This window comes from Pimephales promelas, chromosome 20 (assembly GCF_988280905.1).
Source record: "Pimephales promelas chromosome 20, fPimPro1.hap1.1, whole genome shotgun sequence".
NCBI classification, from domain to species: Eukaryota; Metazoa; Chordata; class Actinopteri; order Cypriniformes; family Leuciscidae; genus Pimephales; species Pimephales promelas.
This window is the reverse complement of record NC_142788.1, coordinates 6,244,898-6,259,537: the sequence shown is the minus strand read 5'-3', so window position 1 is coordinate 6,259,537 and position 14,640 is coordinate 6,244,898. Positions and strand designations below refer to the sequence as shown.

Here is a 14,640-nt window from a genome sequence, read left to right as displayed (position 1 = left end):
AAATCCTCGTAACAATTTGCACAAGTAAATTTTAAGTAAATTTTACTGCTATAATATTAAGTACAACTCGCGTGCCATTATCAAGTAAAATCTACTTAGTATTGAACAAAACTCTCATGAAGAAATTAAGTAAAAAATACCCATTTACATTTCATTTAGAAGCTATATCTATTTAAAGTAATTAAGTAAAGTTTATTTATTGTTTTTAAATTAGGAAGCTTGCTTTTATGAAATTTTTAAGTAAATCTTACCATTTAATGAAGTAAAATAAGTAGATATTATTTAAGTTTTTTTGTTGAGATTTTCATTTACTACATATTTAAACATTGATAATTTCTTTTTTATAAATAATCATGAACATAAATAAATAATCATTTTCTCAATATTTTTCACAAATCACACAACTAAAATTCAATTAAACAGTTTATTTTTCTGTCATCAAAAATGTTCATACAAGAATGGACATTCAGTCATCTCTTGACACAGGTGCATTCAGTAAAACTGTCTTTACGGTATTGCTGCTTCCAGCATTTCCTTCCCTTCAAAAAGGATGGATACATCGATTGGATCTTCTCCATCAGCACCACGAACGACCAGTATTTTAATGCTGTGCTGAGTGATGTCACTGCCGCTGTCCTCCTGCATACAATTTAGAAGAAAAAATATAATTCTTTTGAGAAACAAAAATATAATGGCTTAAATTATTTTATTTGACTTGCATTAACCCTTAAAGACCTATACAGCCGCCGGCGGCTAAAAATAACTGTTGTTCTTAAATGTTAAATAACTTTTGAACCGCTGCTCCAATCCGTATGCTTTAAAAAGTCCCATAAAGAGGAGATTCGCGGCTTTTCTGTGATATCGGGTTAATCGCATTTGGACATTCAGAAGCTCCGTAGTGAATGTGATTGCGTCATCAAGTTTTGATCAGCATTGATTCGTCAAAGAAACCCGTGCGTTTTTTTCCTCTGAGCCAATCATAAATGACTGTTAATGCTTAGTCCCACCCCATCCCCAGATTGGTTAAAACTATCATCTACTCAACCAATAAATATAGTTCTTGGTCTTTTGCACGACCAATTAGCATCTTTCTTTAGAAATTTGAACAGAGGTAAAGTCAAAGTAGTTCATATAGGCTATGTATGTAAGTGTGTGTGTGTGTTTATATATATATATATATAAGTTTTATTTATATATAAGTTTTTTTTTTTTTGCTTCATTGTTCTACTACAATGTTTCTATTTATGTAACTTCCTTAACTTTTTTGGACACATCTAAATTGTCAGTATGAAAAACACTGTTTTCACTGAAACAATGCTTTTCACTGAAAATCGCCTATCATAATGTTGTAATAAATGCCTATAACTTGCTTAGGGATTGTTGCATGTAGTCAAAATTACATCTGGAAATGTAAAATATCCAAGTACAGCTTTCTAAAGGAAAAAATCCAAACTTCAGGAGGATTTGTTTGAGTTGAGTAAAAAAAAATCACTACAAATATGCTGCCGTTTTTCTTAAATCTGGTAAATTCATCCATTCTAAGACATATTAAATGTAAAAATGGATTATTTAAATGAGATAAATTGAAACTTCAAGTTCTCCTGATAAAAATGATATATGGCACTTGATGCTGACTGCTATAATGGGTTAGAAAAACAAAGAAAAGAAAAAGCGGTGCAGGTGCTCCAAAAATGGTCTAGGTCTTTAAGGGTTAAAGGACAAGTTCGGTATTTTACAATTAAAGCCCTGTTTTAAGATCGTCCCTGATGAAATAGAATAGTTAAGATTGTTTTTTAGACAGATGCTCCGGTCACGAGAATTTTTGGATTCTGTGTTAGCACCCCCCCACCTTTATAATGAAAGCATAGGTGCACTCGAACAATCATTCATTAAAACGCATAAAACTTTAGTTTACAAAGACGTGAAACTCACCGAGTGGTCTGGGGTGTTCACTGATATGCTCACACAAAAATCGCTGTAAAAGATGCTTTCCAACAGGTTTTATCGTAGTTTTTGTCCAAGTCCATTTTCTTCCTGTTTTTGGTCGAAATCCACAGTAGTCGATTATCGAGTTTGCGTGCGCGATCCTTAGTTATCTAGTTCGAGTTTGCGTGCGCGATCCCTAGTTATCTAGTTCGAGTTTGCGTGCGCGATCCTTAGTTATCTAGTTCGAGTTTGCGTGCGCGATCCTTAGTTATCTAGTTCGACCGAAAACAGGAAGAAAATGGACTTGGACAAAAACTACGATAGAACCTGTTGGAAAGCATCTTTTACAGCGATTTTTGTGTGAGCATATCAGTGAACACCCCAGACCACTCGGTGAGTTTCACGTCTTTGTAAACTAAAGTTTTATGCGTTTTAATGAATGATTGTTCAAATGTGCACCTATGCTTTCATTATGCATATGAATTCATGAAATGAATAGTGGAATAAAGTCATTATGTTTGCGCACAAAAAGTATTCTTGCCGCTTTATAAACTTAAAATTGAGCCACTGCAGTCACTGCATGACTACTTTGATGATGTCTGTATTACCTTTTCTGGACAAGGACGGTATATCATACATACATTGTATTTTGAAGAAAATGGGATATCAAACAGTTGACTGTAGCCATTAGAAATCTACTATGGAAGTCAATGGCTACCGTCATTTGATTACCAACATTCTTTTAAAATATCTTTGTTTGTGTTCATCAGAAGAAATAAACTCACAACGGTTTGGAACAACTTGAGTGTAAACAATGTTTACACAATGTAAACAATGACAATTTTTATTTTTGGGTGAACTATCCTTTTTAGGGTGCTATAAACTGGAGTGCAGTTTTCTGTGAAATAAATTTGACTCTGTTTAACCTTTCACACGCAACTTTAAAATATTCTAGCTGACCACCCAGTGTGCGACTTTCATTTTAAAATATATCTCCTTATTATTTCCATGGCGACGTTTCGTGATTGTGAAAATGAAAATGATGTCATTAATGACTCACCCTCATGTCGTCCCGAGCCCGTCAGAACTCTGTTCATCTTCAAAACACAGTTTATCATCTTCTTTATCGTCAAAGTAGAGAATGAGGCTGCGGATAACTGATTCCCATCTCAAGGCTTTGTGTCTGTGAACAGATTTATATTGTACCATTACACAACCTTTTATTCATACACAATGAACTCAATGAAATCAAGTGAGAACACAAAAGCATTCATGCGCAAGGAACACTGATTTGAGTACTTAGAGCAAAGTGACTCTACTTCCTGTTCCTGTCTGCCTTGCATTTTGGCCAAAGCAGAACTGTCGCTGAAACTCTATCATCTTCAGTACAGATTCTTAATATTTGAAATTTAAGTTGTAATTTATGACTAAAATTCTAATTACTGAAATTTCTGAACTTTTGACTTTTGTCTGTTTAATACAGTAAAGCTACTTTAATGCAATCTATATTGTATTAAAAGCTATACAATAAATGTACATGCATGTATGAGAAAAATACATCAAGTATATCTTATTTAAAAAAATGTGAACAAGCACACTTTTGATCAAACACACCTGACTCAGTTTGTCCAGAAATGGCCTCAGTTGGTCCCCACAACACCTCCCATGGCCTTCATCGGGGCAATAAGTCTTGATGTGCATTGGTCAAGTCTGAACATGAATCTCTGCCCCATGATCGATTCTCCTGAATTCCTCCTTGATCTAATGTGACAAAATGATTCAAGAGTACAACAGCAGAAATTTGGTTAAATAGACTGATGCAGGGAGCAAGGGTTAATTATACAAGGACTGTAGATATCAACAGTGGAGTGAACAATCCAGCACTTTCTTTTGTAATGTGCAAATCCAAAAGAGAAACACTAATTTGGCATTTCAATTTTAACTTTGAGTTTAGTACATTTCAAGTTTATTTATTTTTTCATGTGCTAAATCAGTTACTGTTGTCAATATTAATATTGCCCATGATTGCCACTCACGATCTCTATTTTCTACAATCAACTTTTAGAAACAGGATGATTTTAGAAACGCAGCCCTGCTTACTTTAAGACCTCATTTATGCACGATTTAGTGCGATTGAAAAAAAAAAATAGCTTTATGTGTAAACGTTCCATCCTGAGCAATATTCAGCAAGAGCATTCAAACTTTTCCATAGTCAACAGTATAACGTTAAGAGCGGTTGACATTAAATTGTTAATTTTAAGGCCCAATTTTAGCTAGCTAGCAGTTAAAACGGTAAAGATTGTCTACTAATTTCTACTTAGTTTGACATTTTTACACGAAAAACAGTTCTTTGTGAATCTATAAAACTATTGAAAACTTCCGATTCAATATAAATAATGTACGTTAACGTTAGGAAGTGAAAAGGGGTTAACGATACAGTATACTGTTATGGATAACCCACACGCGTTGCACTAATATGAGGCCATGTTGTAAGGTGAGCATTAATGTTTATTGAGTCAAATAAACAAGAATCATCAATCAAAACCCACACAGACTCATGTTTTATTAAATGTAAAACAGAAAGACAAACTTACCTCAAACACGACAGAAAGCAGCCACGCAGCAGCCCGCCAATTCGTCTCGTCTCAGATCCAAAGTGCGCAGTTAGACTTGTCCAAACGCGCATGTGCGGATTCAAACGCGCTATGCTTTTCTATTAAAATTTACTTAAAATTACTATGTTTATGTGAAGGGACTATAAAACGTTTAAATATTAAAAGAAAATATATAATAAGATTTACTCTTTCCAACCAGTTAATTTATTACATGAATTAAACGCGTAGATATTTAAAATTTTACTTAGAAAATTCTAGTTCACATTGAATTTTAATTTTATTAAGTAAAAATTATGATTATTCATTTAATATATATTACTACACCAAAAAGTTCGTTTTTACAGTGCATTCGGCTCCTCCTGACCGCAGACGTAGGCAAGCCGGTTTTCCGGTGTTTTTCAGACAATTTCTTGCATTTTCCCCCCTTATTAACAACAACTTTTGGAACACGATTAAAAACTCCTTGTGGTTTGATTGATTTAAGTAACCATAAATGACTCAAAACATAGGTATTTTGAGTTTGTGATAGTGCTTTCTAAATACACCAAATCACTTCCTGCCCCCCATTTGCCATGGCAACGCAGTGGCGTGACGTCATATGAAACCCAGCTTTATTAACAAATAAGCTAAGACCCCTAGTGTTTGTGAAGAAAGGCAAGAATTGCATTTCAATTTGTTTAGTGACTCTAACACACATGAATGAAACTTCACACTGTAAAAAATAATCCTGTAAAAAAACGGTAAACTACTGGCAGCTGTGGTTGTCAGCATCATACTTTAAAAATACAGTGTGATTTTGATTACATAGAAGGACAGTCACCTGTTCAATGTTCACAATGGTCAAGACAAATGGGTTAATACTGACTTTTTTATGTTGGAGACCGAAAGGTGAAAATATATTGAGCTTGTGTTCACCACAGACCTTATGTCAAGCATTTAACCAGAAGCCCATTCAAAAATTCCCATTGGATTCAGGACGATGAAACCGGAACTGCAAATATGCAAACATGCTTCCTGGTTTTAAGATTCATTCATTCAGCACTATGACTGTCAATCCCAGACTCAAACGAATAAAACTATTGAAACAGAGAATTAAAATCATCAAAATCATTTTACTGAGGACTCTGTCATTACACACATGTTCTGTTATCAATTTCTGCCTCCAAAAGATTACTAAAATATCTGATTGAATATATAAAAATGTTCTCCTCCTTTTCTTTTAATATCACATATAAGCAAAATCACATTAAAGTTGACTTGTCAATTCATTAAGTCTCTCAAGTATAAACGCCTGATGCTTGGCAAAGCTTCCGACATATTAGTTTATGTCCAAAACCACTCATGAGAAAAACATGCCTTTATCTCCAAACTCTGTATCCCGTTTCACAGAGCTGGCATCATTTCCACCTTCATCTCTGCAGTCTTTCTGCATTTATATTTATTTTGTGCCGAGATGTGAAACCCAGTCCGCTCATTTAAACCCAAATCAAACATTGCGCTGTATTTTTTTGCACTTTAGGAGGCATTTTTCCCCAATGTTTCCTAACGCAGCATTTCCAATTTTAACATGCAGTTACCGTCTTTATGACATCAGGCGGTAGTATTTAATTTCGCGGTGAACGTTGTTTACCCAACCGCTTTGTCATCTTGTGAGTTGGATTTGCACTTGCCTTTGGTTGTTGACAGCGTGTTGTTTCAACATCATCATAACAATTGTATTTACTGATGTGATGTGCTTGTCAGTATATTTTAAAAGTGCAAAATCTCATACACAAACGTCACTGATGCAAGCAGGCAACGAACAATTATAGTGAGACTTCAGATAATTACACATTGAGATTTATTGGCATAACTGTGCCAAACTGTGTGTGCCCTTCAGAATAGTGTAAGTTCTGGTTTCTGAGTGTGTGTCAGACATCTGTTAATGATTCCGCAGATTTGGGGGGAGGGGGGATGGGCCTTTAACAACAGGAGCTGTATTGTGTTGTGTTTCTTTTCTGCCTTGCATTGGGCTCATTTTGGCTCTCTGGTTCTGGGTGTGCTCATGGCCTGACGTATTGCTCAGTGTGCGTTCACAAATCAGTTGCACCAAGCAAGCCTACATTACAAGAAACAATGGTTTTCATGTACAGTACTTTTAAGTCCTGTCCCCAGTCCTGTTTAGAGCAGATGTCTTGTTTTTGGTTTCTTTTTTGTGTAAATGTCAGCTTTTAAACGTAAAAACACAACATATAGCATTTGACCGCTTTTAAGCCTTTAATAAAGACATACAGTCCAAAAAAATGAACAATTTAAATTTTGGGGGGAAACATCTCATGCTAAACCCACTGAGCAATTTTTCTGGTATTATAAGCACATGATTTGCTTTGGATCTGTACACAGGTGCATCTCTTAAACCCCCCCAGTACAGATGTGGAAACACTCTTTGATGGTATTGGTTCTGTCACCTATTGAGAGAGAAGTTAATTGGCCATTGCTGATGGCAGCAGGGGGACTTTGATGGGGTTATTAGACTGTGGGATGTAGGATGTTATGAGGGCTTGAACTGGTGTGAAATGAGCTCTGACTGTTCAAATGAAACTGGTATAAAAGAGTGTGCAGTAGAAAGCAATCTACATAAGACAACCATAACCTGTGGCAATCATGACAAAAACATGATACTTACTCTAACCTGCTTTGTTTGCAGATAGTTTTTGTGTTATTTCACTTTTGTGCAAAATACATTTCCAACTTTAATTGAAACTAATCTATATCACCAGCACTGTTGGTAAGCAAACCTTTAAAGATAGTTTGTTTAGGTTTTTGCTTTTGCTTTGATGAATGATAAGAGTGGCAAAAACCTTGTGCTTACTATAACTTTGCAAGCATTTTTAATTTAGAAGTCTTAATTTCAATAATAGTTGGGGGTCTCATTGCGGTTGTGGTAACAGTTAGGGTTCCCACATGGAAAAAACCTATATAAACATATATGTTTTAATATAGGTTTTGATATATGTTTTTAATATATGTGACATATATAAAATTGGCCGTTTTCCTATATTATATGTACATATATGCACATATATGTACATATATACGTGCATATATGTACACATATATACGCACCTATATAGGTACATGTATGCACACATATATGTACACATATAGGTGCATATATGAACACATATAGGTGCATATATTTGTGCATATATGAACCTATATATGTACATGTATGCATGCATATATGTACACATATAGGTGCATATATACATGCATACATGTACCTATATATGTACATGTATGTACGCATATATGTGCACATATACCGTAGGTGCATTTATACATGCACCAACATGTTTACCTATATTAGAATAATTATTAAAATCCATAGCTACTAGGCAACATAAATAATAGTCCAAAATGTATGCATTTAGATTATTTATTTACTTAAGATCAAATAGTACAAAAACAAAAATAAGACAAAAAAACTGGATAGAAAAAAAATCTTTTTGATCTTCTCAGCTCCATGAGCTTTGAATTGATAGACGTGCCCATCTCCCCTCGGCTGGCTGACGGCCACTCCTTCAATGTAGCATCTAGAGAAGACAAAAATAATAATAATAATAAGAAGAAGAAGAAGAAGAAGAAGAAGAAAAATATAGTACTTCATCAGGAACCCAAAGTGCTTACAGTACAGATGTGATCGGACGCATATTTTTTGATAAAAGGTTGATCATTTTAAAAAATGTGTCATGTAAACATGTCAATTGGAAGATTCTGAAGATTCTGAAAAATCTGAAACGTGGCTTAAGAAAAGGAAAGTTAGGATCAAGAACTGAGCAAGCGATGAATTAGTATTATAGGTTCCAAGTAGATATAGTAACAATAATCCCTTATACAGTCTCAATTGATGCCTAATAAACATTGATACAAGTAGGCTATGGTTAAAGTGGTGAACTTATAAAATCCTAATGCGTTGAGAAGGGAAAACAAAACTTTTATACATTTACTCACCAATAATGATGCCTTTTTAATTTGGTCAAGGGCGACCAGCTGCTCCCCATCCCCTCTGGTTGGCTTCCCACCTTAAAGTAAAATTTCAAAATTATTATAAAAGGGGGTTAAAATGAAGCTTGTGAAAGCAATACTTTTTTTATATACACATCACATTTTCTTGAGGTGCAAGGAAATACAAAAATGGCAAGTAAAAAAGCGATGGTATGCCCGCACACAAACATAATTTATTCCACAGAATATTAATTGTTTTTTACGGACAGAAGAGATTATGAGAATGTTTTGTACCATTCAGGTTGTTTTTCAGCAAAGTCTCCAGATCAAATGTGCCCAGCAGCAGATTCCACACCATGGCAGAAGCAGAGGTGGCAAGGAGGGCTGCTTTCCACACTTCTGCCTGGCAAAACACCCCAGAGCCCTTTATATCTTCAATCTGAAAAATAATTTATTCATTTATTGGCATTGTTTCATATTGATTCTTATGCTTAGCTTCCCAATAGTTTATATGTTTTTATGTATGAATGCAGATTAATGATAAAGAAACAAAATAATAATATTACACAAAATAATAATATGAAACAAATTAATAATTGCCCTAAATGTTCTTAAAAGAGAGGAGGAGGAGGAGGAGGAGGATAGGGTGCCGGGGTGGGGATGGGGATATTTATTAATAAATAAATAAAAATTCAAAGGGGGTTACTCACCGGTTGCACTTTTCAAAAGAGGAGGAATCTAAATCCTCAACAGGACTCCTTCCAGTCTTGTTCATAGAAGAAAAATAAAAGTTATTCTCTTCAATAAATTAAAGTGCAAATAACTTAAATCAAATAATTAACACTATCAATCAGCCCAACATCACAAGTCTCTACAGCTCTGCTAGAGAAACAATTTTAAAAAGCAAAATCAGAGGAACTTACCTTTTTGAGCAATAATGGCGAGGTAACTTTTCATTTGAGGTAATTCTAGAAAGAGGTTATATAAAGAAAGAAAAAAACAATTACAATCACTTAATCAAAATAGTAATGCCCTAACGTTAATGTTTACTATTTGAAAGACATTTCCTGCAACTCTAAAGGCAAGCCCATTGATACGGCTCTTTCTTTCACCAATTTCGACCAAATTCAAACTCCACAGGTTTTTTTTTTTTTTCTGGAGCCGATTGCCTTCTTGAGCCGTTGGCAGAGAAGTATCATTTATTCTCATGACGTTATGTTCTCTAGGCCATGACTTTTTTTAACCCTCTACGAATTCCTCCAGAAAGAAACAAATAAATACACGTTAATTCTAAATTGAATCTTATCAACGGCTAAGTTATTTTAGCACCCACAGTAACGTTACGTTACCTCACCAGCTAACAACATAGGAAGTGTATGGGCTGAAACAGGTGTGTTTGGCAAAAAATAAATGCTAAGTTTATACTTCTCTGCCACCGCAATTTCCACCCTGCAAATAAATATAAAATTAGGAATACTTACGATTGGTGATAAGTAGGACTTAGAGGATCTCCAATGCTGAAATCGCAATATTTACTCCCAGCCGTTATCTTCCGGCGCGAAACTTGACTTCATCTCATCGGATACGGATAACGTCAAGCGTTAGGCGGGTGACGTCATCAACTACGGGGCGCTGTAGCGGCCAATCGGCAGTGCAGCAGCATTCGAATTTATTAACCACTGTGAATTGCTCAGATAGATGGTGGGATGATGATGATTATTTGAATGTACGTTCTATTCACTTTTTTTTTTTTTGCTACATTTTGACTGTAATGACCTTTCAGCCAGAAAAAAAACTGCATTCAGACAATACAGAAAACATCGCAATTTGCATTGCATTTGGTTGATGTATCGGTGAATGTGTGGATGTGTATGGGAAAGTGACTTGAAATTGGAAAAAGGGCTTTTTGGTAAAATGAAAAAACAACAAACCCTTTTGTTATACATTTCCTTCTTTTCCACTAAGTCATTCTGATATGTATATAAATATTTATTTATTTATTTGAGCAATATAGTGACATATACATACACTCTAAAAATGCTTTGGGTCAAACATGGACAAACCCAAATGTTGGGTTAAAAAATGCAATTAAAAAAAATGTACAGTTGAAAAAGTGAAAGTGAAAGTTGAATTTGGGTTAAAATTTGAAATTACATTTTTAACCAAACATTTTGGGTTTGTCCATATTTCACCCAAATTTGGGTTCAAACAACCCAGCATTGTTTAGAGTGGATGAGCTACAAATGACCAGATCCTGCCATGAGCTACAGTATAGGATACTCTTGTATATAGCACTTATGTGTGGATATAAAGAAGCAATGCAGGAGACCATGGCCTGTATATGCACATATATGCACCTAAAATTGCCTATATGTGTCATATATACACACATATGCAGCATATATCTTATCATATATGTGCATATATGCACCTAAAATTGCCTATATGTGTCATATATACACACATATGCAGCATATATATGATCATATATGTGCATATATGCTGTATATATGCAGCATATATGTGCATATAAACTGCATATAGGTTTCATATATGCGCATATATCCTCATATAGTTTCTTTCCATGTGGGTTCTGATAGTTACAGGCATGGATCATGCTCATTTCTAACCACAAAAATGAAAAATGGTACTTCATGCAGTGAGGAAAGAGAAAAACCAGGCACAAAAAATTTACAAGCCTTAACAAAATAGTGGCACCCTATTTATGTCAGCAGGTTACTGGAAGCAATCCCAGAATAAGGTAAAGCAACCAATGTGTGTTGGTTTGGACTTGTGTGGAAGTAAGGGTTGGAGACTGGTAGTGGTCAGAAAGCATGCTGTTTTACTATGGTGTGAGGAATAATAGCACATGCCTTTGATTTAGTTGTTGAGACGTGATTAATGTAGTTTGACAGCTACTTTATATTAAAATATGTGAGTCTACAATTATTGACTATTTCAGTGGCGGTCCATTTTTATATATTTAGTAAAACAAAATGTTGTAATGGTGTGGAAAATAAATCCTGTGCCAGTTTGGCTGGGGATATATACACCTTTTGGCTTCTTTTTCGTTCTTCACTGAGGGGTAAAAAGACGTTTAAAATACATTTGCAGTGGTATTATATTAACAAATATTCTGACACTGCCCACACTGGGAGCTGCATTTAGATGAATATGGAAAAATGTGCTGTAAAATAAAATGACAACAAAAATGCCAGCGGTGAGAAACAGCAGTTAGCAAAGCATCTGATCATAGCGATGTGGATATGTTTGAATGAGCTCTGCCAGTTGGCATTCAAATCAAGGCACATTGTTTATTTACTGTATATAGCACAGTGTATAAAATCTATTTATCTATTTAATAAAGATGCCCTTGTTTGTTTTTTCTTGCATCTGACTTTGACAGACTGAACAACAGAAATGAACCGGAGAAGATTTCCCTGTCAAAGAAGAGCCACATCTACCTTCTTAAAGGGTTAGTTCACCCAAAAATGAAAATTAAGTCATTAATTACTCACCCCCATGATGTACCAACCCCGTAAGACCTTCGTTCATCTTCGGAACACAAATGAAGATATTTTTGATTAAATTTGAGAGCTGTACGTATAACTACCACATTGGCTCCTAAAGGACTGCCTCTTGACGGCCCAGAAAGTCAATGAAGAAAATGTTTAAATGTCCCAAGTGACTACCGTGGCTCAACTATATGTTTATCAAGCGACGCGAATACTTTTTGTGCGAAAAAACAAACAAAAATAACGAGTTTATTCGACTATTTCTTTTCTTCCTTGTAGGCCAGAACGAGACTTCCTTAGATTTCCACGACGCATGCGCGAGAATTGCGATCTGAAGTAGTGTAAGCTGGTGTGAGCAGATCGCAAGCAAATCTCGCGCATGCGTAGTGGAAATCTAAGGAAGTCTCGTTCTGGCCTACAAGGAAGAAAAGAAATAGTCGAATAAACTCGTTATTTTTGTTTGTTTTTTCGCACAAAAAGTATTCGCGTCGCTTGATAAACATATAGTTGAGCCACGGTAGTCACTTGGGATATTTAAACATTTTCTTCATTGACTTTCTGGGCCGTCAAGAGGCAGTCCTTTAGGAGCCAATGTGGTAGTTATACAGCTCTCAAATTTAATCAAAAATATCTTCATTTGTGTTCCGAAGACGAACGAAGGTCTTACGGGGTTGGTACAGCATGGGGGTGAGTAATTAATGACTTAATTTTCATTTTTGGGTGAACTAACCCTTTAATCGCCATGGACCAATGGTAGTTTAACAGTGTGGGTAAATAAGGAAATACCATTTTCCATTATTTAGGTATGGTCAGTGAATCTGTGTATCATTCGTTAAGTCGTCTTTTGATTTATATTGAAAGTAGAAAAATGAGAAAACAGTTCCTTTTTCGTATTTTCATTTTTTCCACGAAACGAAAAACAAGAATTCATCTTGATTTTTTCGTTTTTCGTTTTGAGGTAGAAAAATACGTAAGCCCTGAACCGCAACCTAAAAAAAAAAAAAAATCAGTACAAAAAAAAAAAAATCAGTAAAAAAAAAAAAAATCTAGCATTTCGAGATTAAAGTCGAAATGTTTCGAGATTAAAGTCGAAATGTTTCGAGATTAAAGTCGAAATGTTTCGAGATTAAAGTCGGAATGTTTCGAGATTAAAGTCGAAATGTTTCGAGATTAAAGTCGAAATGTTTCGAGATTAAAGTCGAAATGTTTCGAGATTAAAGTGGAAACATTGTGCATTCATAACAGTGCGCGTCCACTGGCTCAGAGCGCGCGCGCGCGTGCGTGTGTGTGTGTGTGTGTGTGTGTGAAGTCGAACTGCAATGGATAAACACAAAATAGTAGCTTTTTACTTTTATCTGGGCTTTCAACAAAATCTACACACGTCACACGTGCTAGTGGCAGTGTTTCTGAGGTGTTTTCGTGCTCGTCTAGTCAACACTATCTGGGTCGAGAACACAACAGTACTGTTCGGTCTCCCTCTTCACCGTAAATACGCTCTGGATACATTTTAAGTGCATCATTCTGTATCCAATCATTTGGCCGGATCCTGTGATTTCCTAAGATTTAATAACCACTTATGGTTGAGGAGAGATTCTCTGATATGATTGTAAAGCACTTTGAGTGTAGGCATATATGAAAGCGCTATATAAATGCCCTATTCATTCATTCATTCATTCATAAAGCTGGATTTCTCCATCCAGTCTGAAAAGTGTTTTCCGTGTTGGTTTTCCTATAGGCTAAAGTCTATTCCGGCGCATTATATTTTATAACGATAAAGTAAGATAAGTAATTCAGATAAAAGTAAAAAGCTACTATTTTGTGTTTATCCATGGCAGTTCGACTTCACACACACACGTGCGCGCTCTGAGCCAGTGGACGCGCACTGTTATGAATGCACAATGTTTCGACTTTAATCTCGAAACATTTCGACTTTAATCTCGAAACATTTCGACTTTAATCTCGAAACATTTCGACTTTAATCTCGAAACATTCCGACTTTAATCTCGAAACATTCCGACTTTAATCTCGAAACATTTCGACTTTAATCTCGAAACATTTCGACTTTAATCTCGAAACATTTCGACTTTAATCTCGAAATGCTAGATTTTTTTTTTTTTTTTACAGATTTTTTTTTTTTTTACTGACTTTTTTTTTTTTAGGTTGCGGTTCAGGGCTTCCGTAGAAAAATGATTAAACAATTTGAATATTCAATTTCTTCACAGGGGCTGCAATGAAACACCACTTTCCTCTGATTTGTCAGCTGAAGTTCAAATTGTGTCGTCATCACTGCTGCAGTTGTGTGGATTCTTATCTCGTTCATTGCAACTACATTTTGTCTTTTTCTCATCAAACAACCAGACTAACGAATGGCTTGAGACAACCCGTACCGGGGAAGAGCCTAGACAGGGCTTTCTTCTGTGTAGATGGTCCGTGTACGTTTTGATAGTTTTTTTTCCAATTTGAAATGAAATAAGCAGAAATGAGAAAACAGTGCCTTTATTCGTTTAAAAAAAAAAAACAACAAAAAAACGAATAAAGTCTGTTTGGTGAAGCTGTGCATCGAGCGGGAGAGGCTCATTGACCAATGTTCAGTCAGC

General features: G+C 35.3%; 2 long non-coding RNA genes across 4 annotated transcripts; both read right to left on the bottom strand.

The window, feature by feature from the left end:
* Positions 1-418: 418 nt before the first annotated feature.
* On the bottom strand, positions 419-4,677 carry LOC148970531 (uncharacterized). Its single transcript, XR_016148120.1, has 4 exons — positions 4,521-4,677; positions 3,541-3,687; positions 2,987-3,109; positions 419-639 (listed from the first exon to the last, which is right to left on the bottom strand). It is a non-coding gene; the product is annotated as an uncharacterized LOC148970531 (long non-coding RNA).
* Positions 4,678-7,943: 3,266 nt separating this feature from the next.
* LOC120485030 (uncharacterized) lies at positions 7,944-10,293 on the bottom strand. Of its 3 annotated transcripts, XR_016148209.1 has the most exons (6): positions 10,010-10,293; positions 9,452-9,496; positions 9,239-9,294; positions 8,823-8,967; positions 8,535-8,605; positions 7,944-8,116 (listed from the first exon to the last, which is right to left on the bottom strand). It is a non-coding gene; the product is annotated as an uncharacterized LOC120485030 (long non-coding RNA). The 3 variants fall into 3 exon arrangements; XR_016148207.1 differs by lacking the exon at positions 7,944-8,116 and having other exon boundaries at positions 8,258-8,605; positions 10,010-10,292; XR_016148208.1 differs by lacking the exon at positions 7,944-8,116 and having other exon boundaries at positions 8,258-8,605; positions 8,823-8,931; positions 10,010-10,292.
* Between the last annotated feature and the right edge of the window lie 4,347 nt (positions 10,294-14,640).